Here is a 10070-nt window from a genome sequence, read left to right as displayed (position 1 = left end):
TTTTTTTTGTAACTATTATTTTTTGTTAGAATGGGGTTCACAGAGTCCTTTTACAAATCCCCCCAACATGACTAATCCATGGGAAGTTTGTTCAATCTTATGCTTGGACACCCACACCCAGATTAATTAATGAATAAATCATTCAAGGCTGTAATTTCTATCATCGAAATAAAAAGTATAAAGAATATTTTTTTAGAACATTTTTCATTTTGTGGTTTGCATGAAAAAAACATAAGTATGATTCTTTAAATCTCAATTAGTAATAAAATGGATGGTTACTTTAAAATACTGTCATGAGTTTATTACTCATTCTCTGCATGAACTTATGAGCATTGCAAGTAACATAGAAAACGTTGATGTATATGCTACAACTGAATGACAAATGGTAAGTCAATCTCTATAAAAAAAAATATTATTAGTAAAAAAAATAAGCTGGTGTACATTTGCCCATAACCTCTGTGTTAATTACGGTAAAAAATATTTGAGAAAAAATCTGTCTATCGAAAACTGTCCATGACCCCAGAAAGCACTTTGAGAAAACATTTTCTAAATGAAAATTAGTGCGCAATATATGTGCTGATTTCTTGAACTTTGATGTTTAACTTTATGAAGGTGTGTAGCTGCACTGTGCCATAGTACATATTTGCTTAAAACCACCTTCCAGTCTGTTATTTAAACATGTTTATGCACATGCACCTGTTTTGTATTTTGTCTGATAATAAAAAAAAAGAATTATACAAAATAAGAAAAAAAAAAAAAAAAAAATACAAACAAACACTGCAGTTTACTTTGGAATACTACCAAGTACCAGGTATATGCATTATCATTTTAAAGTGTATATGCACCATAGTAATAAAGTCTCCTATTCGCTTTGTTTTGGTCAGCTGAATATACTATGAAAAATTGTGATATATTTGTTCAATAATTTTTAAAAAATCTGTAGATCCTAGCAGTACTACTCATATGAAGTGACCAACCTATTTCACGCTAACAGGCTGCATCTCCAGCAATAAATCAAAAACATTACCAATCAAAAGGATTCCGATCAAAAAACATGGGACTTTACAGGCCAAGGAAGACAAATCTTTTCATGTTTCTTGTAAATAATAATAATAATAATAATAATAAATATATAGCTTTTATTGAAAAAAATATCTAACACAGAAAACTTAGATTAAAAATTTGCGAAACCAGCTATATTCCTGTTAGGGTCACCACCAAATCGGTGTTCTCCTTCAATATCGACACGTTTCACGGATAGATTCCGCTTCTTCAGGAACATAACAGAAATATCTGAGATTTGATGCACGTGAATTTAGGTGGTGATGGACAGAAGCAGCAACATATGAAATGTTTCCAGTTATTTATTCATTTTTTTGCAGAGGTCCTCTTCATCTCTCTCAATTTAAATGCAATAATCTCCATAAATCACCATAGAAAAGGTTCAAAAATGTGTCCTCCATAATCTGCTCACAAGCTGCACATTTCCATCCACCTAGTTCCTCTGCCAAAAACATGAATGGATATACAGGGTTTGGAGTGTAATCCAGGAGTTAGTAGTAATCAAACCAGCAGTTCTCAATGAGCTCAATGATTTTATACATGACCTAAGTCTGACAAAACAAGCATCTGAACTTTTAGCATCCAGGTTAAAAGAAAAGAACTGTCTGAGACTAGAAGTTAAAATACCAGTTTATAGGACAAGAGAGGTGACACTCCTACCATATTTTAGTGAAGATGGAGACTTTGTGTACTGTTGTAACATCCTTGGACTACTAGCCCATATGGGAGTACCAGAATACCGAGCAGACGACTGGCGGCTTTTCATAGACAGTTCCACTTGAAGTTTGAAATCTGTTTTACTGCATAATGGCAACTGCTATGCATCAATTCCAATTGGTCACTCAACAAATTAAATGGTAAAATATCAAAATGGTCTTACAAAAGCTTTGCTATCATGAACACCAATGGTCCATATGTGTTGATTTAAAAATGGTGAACTTCCTACTTCGACAGCAAAGTGGATACACAAAGTACTCAAATCACTGGAAAAAAGTGACATGGCCTCCAAGGGAAAACATGAAAAAATGTGCAGCGAACATCATTAACGAGCCAATGCTTGACAAAGAAAAAATCATTCTCCCCCCACTACACATAAAGATGGGATTAATGAAGCAATTTGTTAAAGCTCTGAACAAGGAAGGTGATTGCCTCAAATTCATTTTAAGATTCTTCCCTGGACTGAGTTCTGAGAAGTTAAAAGCAGGAATCTTTGATGGACCCCAGATTCTGAAACTGATAAATGTTACAAATTTCACAAGTTACATGACTGATACTGAAGCTTCTGCCTGGCACAGTTATGTCATGGTTGTCAAGAACATCTTGGGTAACCATAAAGCACACAATTATGAAGAACTGGTACAAAACTTGCTCTTAAACTTTAAACAATTTAGGTACACTATAGGTACAATAGGTACACTATCATAGCCATTTGCAAAAATGTCCAGAAAATCTTGTTAATTTCAGTGAGGAACAAGGGGAAAGGTTCCATCAAGATATAAAGGTGATGGAAGAAAGGTATCAGGGCAGATGTGACAGACACATGATGGCAGACTACTGCTGGAGCCTTCAACATGATTGTCCTGATCATCAGCATAAAAGGAAATCATACAGAGTTTTTCAAGTAATTCTTTGTGAGTAGTTCTGTAAATATACTGAATATAGTATATATTGACATTAAGTATTTCAAAAAATTAATTTTGTGTTAGTAGGCATATCTAGTTTAACTTTGCCTAATATTCATGTTTCATTAGTTTTCTATGAGGTTATTATTGAGGTCATCCTTTTCCTATATACCCTTTACCTTCTTCCCTTTTGTATTGAAAATCATATGTAACTATTATCCTAAGCTGTAAATAAACCTTTCCCTTTTGTAAGATCTATTGGTCCGTTGTTAAATCCAAGGCACCCCAAACAGAGCACATTCTACAACATCCTATTGCCATTACATTTCAATTGATCAATGAACCTGGCTATCATACTGATGGGCCAACAGGAAAGTGTGGGCAGTGGTGGGCAGAGGGCAAGCATAAACACTACTAGAAAATGTTGGAGCTTTGAAGATTAAAAGGTCTGAGATTTAGGTAAAGTGTGATGGAGTTCCAAGGCTGGTGAAGTAGTTTGTATTTGTAAAGAATTTTTGTTTTCCTTACAGATTCATATTAAAATGTCCTGGCCTTCCAAAAAAAAAAAAAACAAATTAAAGGAACTGTGTACATATGGTGTTAGATTAGAGCACCCAGGTTTATTTAATAACTGCTTAGCCCCCAACACCACCACAACCAAATCCATATAGTAGAGTTTTGATGAAGTTATAGGTTACCAAACTACAGTAGTGTGTGATCTAAAAGACCTAATTACCATGTTAATTTAGGAATAGGGGAAGGGGTTACCCTAATTAGAAAAGCACATATATTTAAAGTAAAACTATTCTAAAGTTACCATAAAAAGGCAGTGGATGGGTACATTTTAGGCATTTTTTGCCCTATATTTATACTTGTGCCAATGTAGTTTTCCTACCTCAAGTTTTATTTGGTTCAGTTTATGCGAATGTGGTTTAGACCTGTATTACATTTTAAACAAAAACCTTATACCAACGTGTCTTAAAGACACGTGTAAACCACAAAATTAATAAACACATTTAAACCCTGCACAATTCAGTAGCACTAAAAAGGCCTTTTTCTTGTTTAAAAAAAAACTTTTATTTTCAGCTCAGTATGAGGCTGTACTATTTGAAATATGTTTTGTCAATTTCAAAATAATTATTATTACTTTTATCAGACAGAAAAAAGAGATGACAATCATTACATATTTCAGGATTTGCTTATTTTAGATATTTAGTGTAGATCCTAGAATTCACAATTAATCAAAAACTCTTGGCGTCATTTTGCAGCATTATACATGACTTGCCACATGAATATCCATTTCTTCTGATCAAAGAAACAAAACAGGACAGACACAAGTTTTTTTCCTCTGGTATTTGTGAGAGAAATGTGAAACATTGTGTCAAGTTACCAAATAACACATACATATAGAAATCCAAATATAAAACAGGGAATCTGACATTCCCTCAAACATTCCCTAAAAATCAATTACTGCCATTGAAATATATATATATATATATATATATATATATATACCTGCATACCCTTCAACTCCAGGTCAGTCACTAATAGGAAAGCACAACAGCATAACCCATTTTCTTTTGGTTATAAAAAGCTTTTCTTGGCTGTCAGCATATATGCAAAGAGATGGCTTTTCGCCATTGCCTCCCAGCCTCGAAGGCACATTTAGAGGCATATGTTAATTGTTAGCAGTTTAATAAAAATATGTGGACACACTTCTCTCAATAATAATTATAGTGCTAGATTTTCCTTTTTCACAATACAGTGATAAATTATCTATTTAAATAGGTAAAAACATTACTAACTCTCCACCACTAAAAAAAGAAAGGCTTTCAGACTCTAAATTATTCTTAGATCAATACAAGAATACATAAAATATACACACACAATGTCATAACTTCCAAAGGTGTAATGTAAGTCCTGATCTTTTCATTCAAACTACGTCATCATATATACAAACCAGGACTTTCAAATACATATCTAACACATGTGTATACATTTTGTTTCACTTTTTTAATACAACTTAAGAATAGTTACCAGGGGGACCTGAATTATTGTCCTTTATGTGCCAATATACATAGCCTGTAGCCCTCTCTGGAGTTATTAGAATCATTATATACTCTACACATTTACTAAGTAAAGCTGATTTACTAAAGAAGACCTATAAACTGGATACACCTTTACTTTTATTATCCAGTCATTTGCAGATAAAATAAACAGCTGAAAGCATAAAAGGAAATAGTTTTCATTTAATTATATAATGAAAGGTATTATTTATTGTGTGAATGTTCCCAACTACTTTGGTTAATTAGCCTAATTGTATTATAACATAGACACTACACTGCAGAACAGAGGCCAGCTATGAAATTTAAAGAAACATATGGCTAATTTTGCAGACATTAGCTCATTTCGTGTATATATGTATATAGTCCTCCCTATTTATTGTACAGCGCTGTGTAATTTCTTGGTGCTATATAAATCCTGTTTACTACTAATAATAAAAATAATAATAGGTGATGGACAAAAAAAAACTTTTATTTTCAGCTCAGTATGAGGCTGTACTATTTGAAATATGTTTTGTCAATTTCAAAATAATTATTATTACTTTTATCAGACAGAAAAAAGAGATGACAATCATTACATATTTCAGGATTTGCTTATTTTAGATATTTAGTGTAGATCCTAGAATTCACAATTAATCAAAAACTCTTGGCGTCATTTTGCAGCATTATACATGACTTGCCACATGAATATCCATTTCTTCTGATCAAAGAAACAAAACAGGACAGACACAAGTTTTTTTCCTCTGGTATTTGTGAGAGAAATGTGAAACATTGTGTCAAGTTACCAAATAACACATACATATAGAAATCCAAATATAAAACAGGGAATCTGACATTCCCTCAAACATTCCCTAAAAATCAATTACTGCCATTGAAATATATATATATATATATATATATATATATATACCTGCATACCCTTCAACTCCAGGTCAGTCACTAATAGGAAAGCACAACAGCATAACCCATTTTCTTTTGGTTATAAAAAGCTTTTCTTGGCTGTCAGCATATATGCAAAGAGATGGCTTTTCGCCATTGCCTCCCAGCCTCGAAGGCACATTTAGAGGCATATGTTAATTGTTAGCAGTTTAATAAAAATATGTGGACACACTTCTCTCAATAATAATTATAGTGCTAGATTTTCCTTTTTCACAATACAGTGATAAATTATCTATTTAAATAGGTAAAAACATTACTAACTCTCCACCACTAAAAAAAGAAAGGCTTTCAGACTCTAAATTATTCTTAGATCAATACAAGAATACATAAAATATACACACACAATGTCATAACTTCCAAAGGTGTAATGTAAGTCCTGATCTTTTCATTCAAACTACGTCATCATATATACAAACCAGGACTTTCAAATACATATCTAACACATGTGTATACATTTTGTTTCACTTTTTTAATACAACTTAAGAATAGTTACCAGGGGGACCTGAATTATTGTCCTTTATGTGCCAATATACATAGCCTGTAGCCCTCTCTGGAGTTATTAGAATCATTATATACTCTACACATTTACTAAGTAAAGCTGATTTACTAAAGAAGACCTATAAACTGGATACATCTTTACTTTTATTATCCAGTCATTTGCAGATAAAATAAACAGCTGAAAGCATAAAAGGAAATAGTTTTCATTTAATTATATAATGAAAGGTATTATTTATTGTGTGAATGTTCCCAACTACTTTGGTTAATTAGCCTAATTGTATTATAACATAGACACTACACTGCAGAACAGAGGCCAGCTATGAAATTTAAAGAAACATATGGCTAATTTTGCAGACATTAGCTCATTTCGTGTATATATGTATATAGTCCTCCCTATTTATTGTACAGCGCTGTGTAATTTCTTGGTGCTATATAAATCCTGTTTACTACTAATAATAAAAATAATAATAGGTGATGGACATTAATACATGTGACATGTTACATATATATTTGGTGCATGTCCTACTGTTGTTACCTAAATCTGTAAATATTGTCTATATTATTATTATTATATATATTATGTCACCTGCAACAAATTACAGAAAGTTTTAATAATAAATAGCAACAATGGAAATATACTTTCCATTGTTTAGTTACATTTCCAATACATAAATTTACTTCCGCTTCCCATATCACTCCAACACTATGTAAAATCTCTCCTAAAGACACGCCAACATCAATAAAAACACCTTTTAGGTAGAATTAGGTAAGGTTAGATGCCCTGTCAGGTTTTCATTGCAGTCTGTGTCCTCACTGGGGGTCAGTGGTGACAGAATTTCACCAGGACAGAAAGGCCCCGACCAGGCCCCAAAGCAGGAACACTGACAGTATATTTAGCCTGACCAAGACTCTAAACACATCTCTGTTCATAGCTATAAAAGGTTTCAGCTGGAGTTTAGCTTTAATTTGATTTCACTATAACGCCTGTAGCATTCAGCGAATTGCAAGAATTATAATTGTAATTAAATGTATTTAAATGAAATGAGTAACCCTGGACCAGAAATGTAAACAGCTATGTTCTGTCTGCCTTAAAGTTCCCATTAGTATCCAGTAAAAGACAGAATGTAGCTCGCTGAAGTAGTAGTACAAAACATTAACCCTTTTACTACTGAGCATTTTTTTCCAGAGACAAAAAAAAATTGTATGATTTTATGCACAATTCTTTGAAACTAATATTTTTGAGAAAGACAGATGCACTAAATTTTTTATTACCAACACAAATTACAGCTATTTAGGCTACATTAAGATAATAAATAACCCAATAACTAAGAATAAAAGGTTTTGCAGTTAATCACTGGAGTTAAGCTATGTTTGGCATGTGTGCTGATCTATATGTTGCATGACATATTTGTATATAAATGTGTGGGTCCTATTTACATTTATGTGTGTGTTTATGGAGGATGCATCTTTTAAATACATTTTAAGTTATATTTAATTTTTTTAATACTATTGTTTTTTACTTATCTGTATTACTATTATATAAAGTTTTATAAGCCTTATATGTAACTGTAGAAAGACAGTTAGAGGTATGCTTTATGGAGGCGACTGGGTTCTTTTAGACCCCCAGGACATCTACGCCTTCAGCCCACTCAAATTAGGAAAGATACCCCAATCCGCAGTATACTCAGCTACTGCCACCTGGATTTTACAACTTGGAAGTGCTCAGTGGTAGTTGAACCCATTTCTTAAAAAACAATAAGGTAAATATTTTATTATTATATCACTATGAAGTGGGCTAAGAATCTCCTATGTGATAATATGAATGCAGACTAGTCAGACAACAATATGACTCTCTGGGGCCCCATAGAGAGATCAGATGGCCATCGGGGAAAACACACAAACTGTTGGGCCTATAGTATTTTTGCACTTGCAGGAAAAGTTATAGCCTGTCTGTTTGCATGCTAAGATATAAAAAGAAAAGCTGTTGGCTATTTCTGGACCCTGAAATGTTTTTTGGCAGTAAATCTAATTTTTGATACTCATTAATATGCAGTACAGTTCTTTATTCACAGTATGCTGAATGCAGCACATCTTTTGTTTTCTAACATTGCAGAATGACATGCAGTTATTGTCATGTTATATTTACTTGGATTTTAGCAGTTTATAAAAAAAGTGACTGCTGATTGATAGCTATTTGATCTAGTTATTTTTTTGCATTTTCTCTTGGTAAACTATAAAGCTGAGATCAACTCAAATAACAAGACAATTGAAATATACCTATTTCTTTGAACGTCCAGGAAGTTGACACCACTTTCTACGTTAAAGTCTAAGAATCCAGTGTCACCTCTCCTCCTGCAGCATGCTTATTGGACAATGAAGGAACACCTTCACATTCATAAGTTATTGCTCACTCTTGACTCCCCTCCTGACAGCACAGGTGTATACTGTAGAGTCCAATTACTAGCCCTTCCTCTTTCAATCACAGTGCTGCTGTGCAGGGTGCAAGTGGCTACATGAGCTTTCCTCTTGGCCAGCAAAAATGTCTTTTATTGCACCAGCTAAAACAAGTGGAGATGGGAAAGGGGCATTATGTCCCCTGATGTGCTAAAAAAATAAATAAAAGGACTGGTATATCCAGTTTGATGTTGAAGCCACTTTAGACAGGTTTATTGTAAATCTAGGAACTTTTCTAGTTTTCTATGCTAATATTTGAAGTTTATATGACATGAAGATTTTAGACTTATATTGAAGATTTTAGTACTCCATATTAGATGTACAAAGTATACAGTACGTTGTTGTACACTTGACTTGACTACATGTTATTAAGCATAGAATACTATGCGACATGGTTTGCCAGGTTTGATATTCTTGTACAGTAAATGCAGAAGTGCTATGTAGTATACTATTATTTGTACAAGTCTTCCTGTCTAAAGAGAAGTAAAAGCGGAACAAATAATCATGCAAAGTTCTTTACAAAGATAGCAGACAGAAGTACATAAAATCATAATTAAATATACATGAATGTTTACACTGTGTACAAGTCCAGTGTCACTTCAACTGTCCCACTTGGCTATTCTTGTCACTGCTTACATAATTTTAGTTCCAAGTTCACCAAGTACATGTACTGGAGGAAGCCTATAAACACTGAGACTGGAAGCACTATTTCTGGGTCAGATATATACAATTACCAGAGCAGCAATCTGTCTGCTAGGGTACAATTTACTGCATGGGAAGAGTAATCAACTAGCTTAAATCACAAAATACACAAAAGTTATGGGTGTTTCTAACACATACAATAATAATATTAATTCTTCATTCAATCATTTGTGCTTTAGTATAATTTAGAAACTTTATAAAATACAGAACCAAAATACAACTCATTATTACATGATTGCAATAGAAATAATGAGTTTCAGCTAGTAAGAGCTCTACTGTTTGCTAAAGAAGGGAAAATCAGGCAGTGCAGCCATGAAGAGTTCCACTCACCTTGCAGTGTAAAGTCCACAGATGAGCAGCAGAGAGAAGCCTGTGTCAGCACTGATCTTACTTTTACTGATGAGAGAAGGGTCTGCCTCTAAGCATCACATTTCACACAAGGCAGAGCCTGCTTTTAAAAGAACCCATCATCCCGCCCAAGTCTTTGTAATCTTAGACATTTTAAAAACATCTGCAATCACAGAAAAAAAAAAATATTTTCTCATGATCTTTATCTGCAGATGATAAAAAAAACTAAACAAACACATCAACCTCCTGTAGTTATCCCTAGTTATATATATTTTAAATACATTACATAACTCATTTTTTGCAGCCGCCTGTTAGTTATATTTTCTCAGGCTGTGCTTGAATTTCTTTATATTTTCTCTTGAGTACTTAGAATTAAAAGTTA

General features: G+C 33.1%; 1 protein-coding gene across 1 annotated transcript in view; it reads right to left on the bottom strand.

The window, feature by feature from the left end:
* Nucleotides 1–9757, bottom strand: part of SLC38A4 (solute carrier family 38 member 4) — a 47001-nt gene extending 37244 nt beyond the window's left edge. Inside the window, exon 1 of the mRNA XM_072401437.1 lies at nucleotides 9671–9757. The gene's annotated coding sequence lies outside the window, so the exon portion shown is untranslated. The remainder of the gene's footprint in view (nucleotides 1–9670) is intronic.
* Nucleotides 9758–10070: the final 313 nt, after the last annotated feature.

This window comes from Pyxicephalus adspersus, chromosome 2 (genome assembly GCF_032062135.1).
Source record: "Pyxicephalus adspersus chromosome 2, UCB_Pads_2.0, whole genome shotgun sequence".
In the NCBI taxonomy this organism is placed as follows: Eukaryota; Metazoa; Chordata; class Amphibia; order Anura; family Pyxicephalidae; genus Pyxicephalus; species Pyxicephalus adspersus.
Note: the sequence above shows the minus strand (reverse complement) of the source record. Positions and strands in the feature narration are given on the sequence as shown.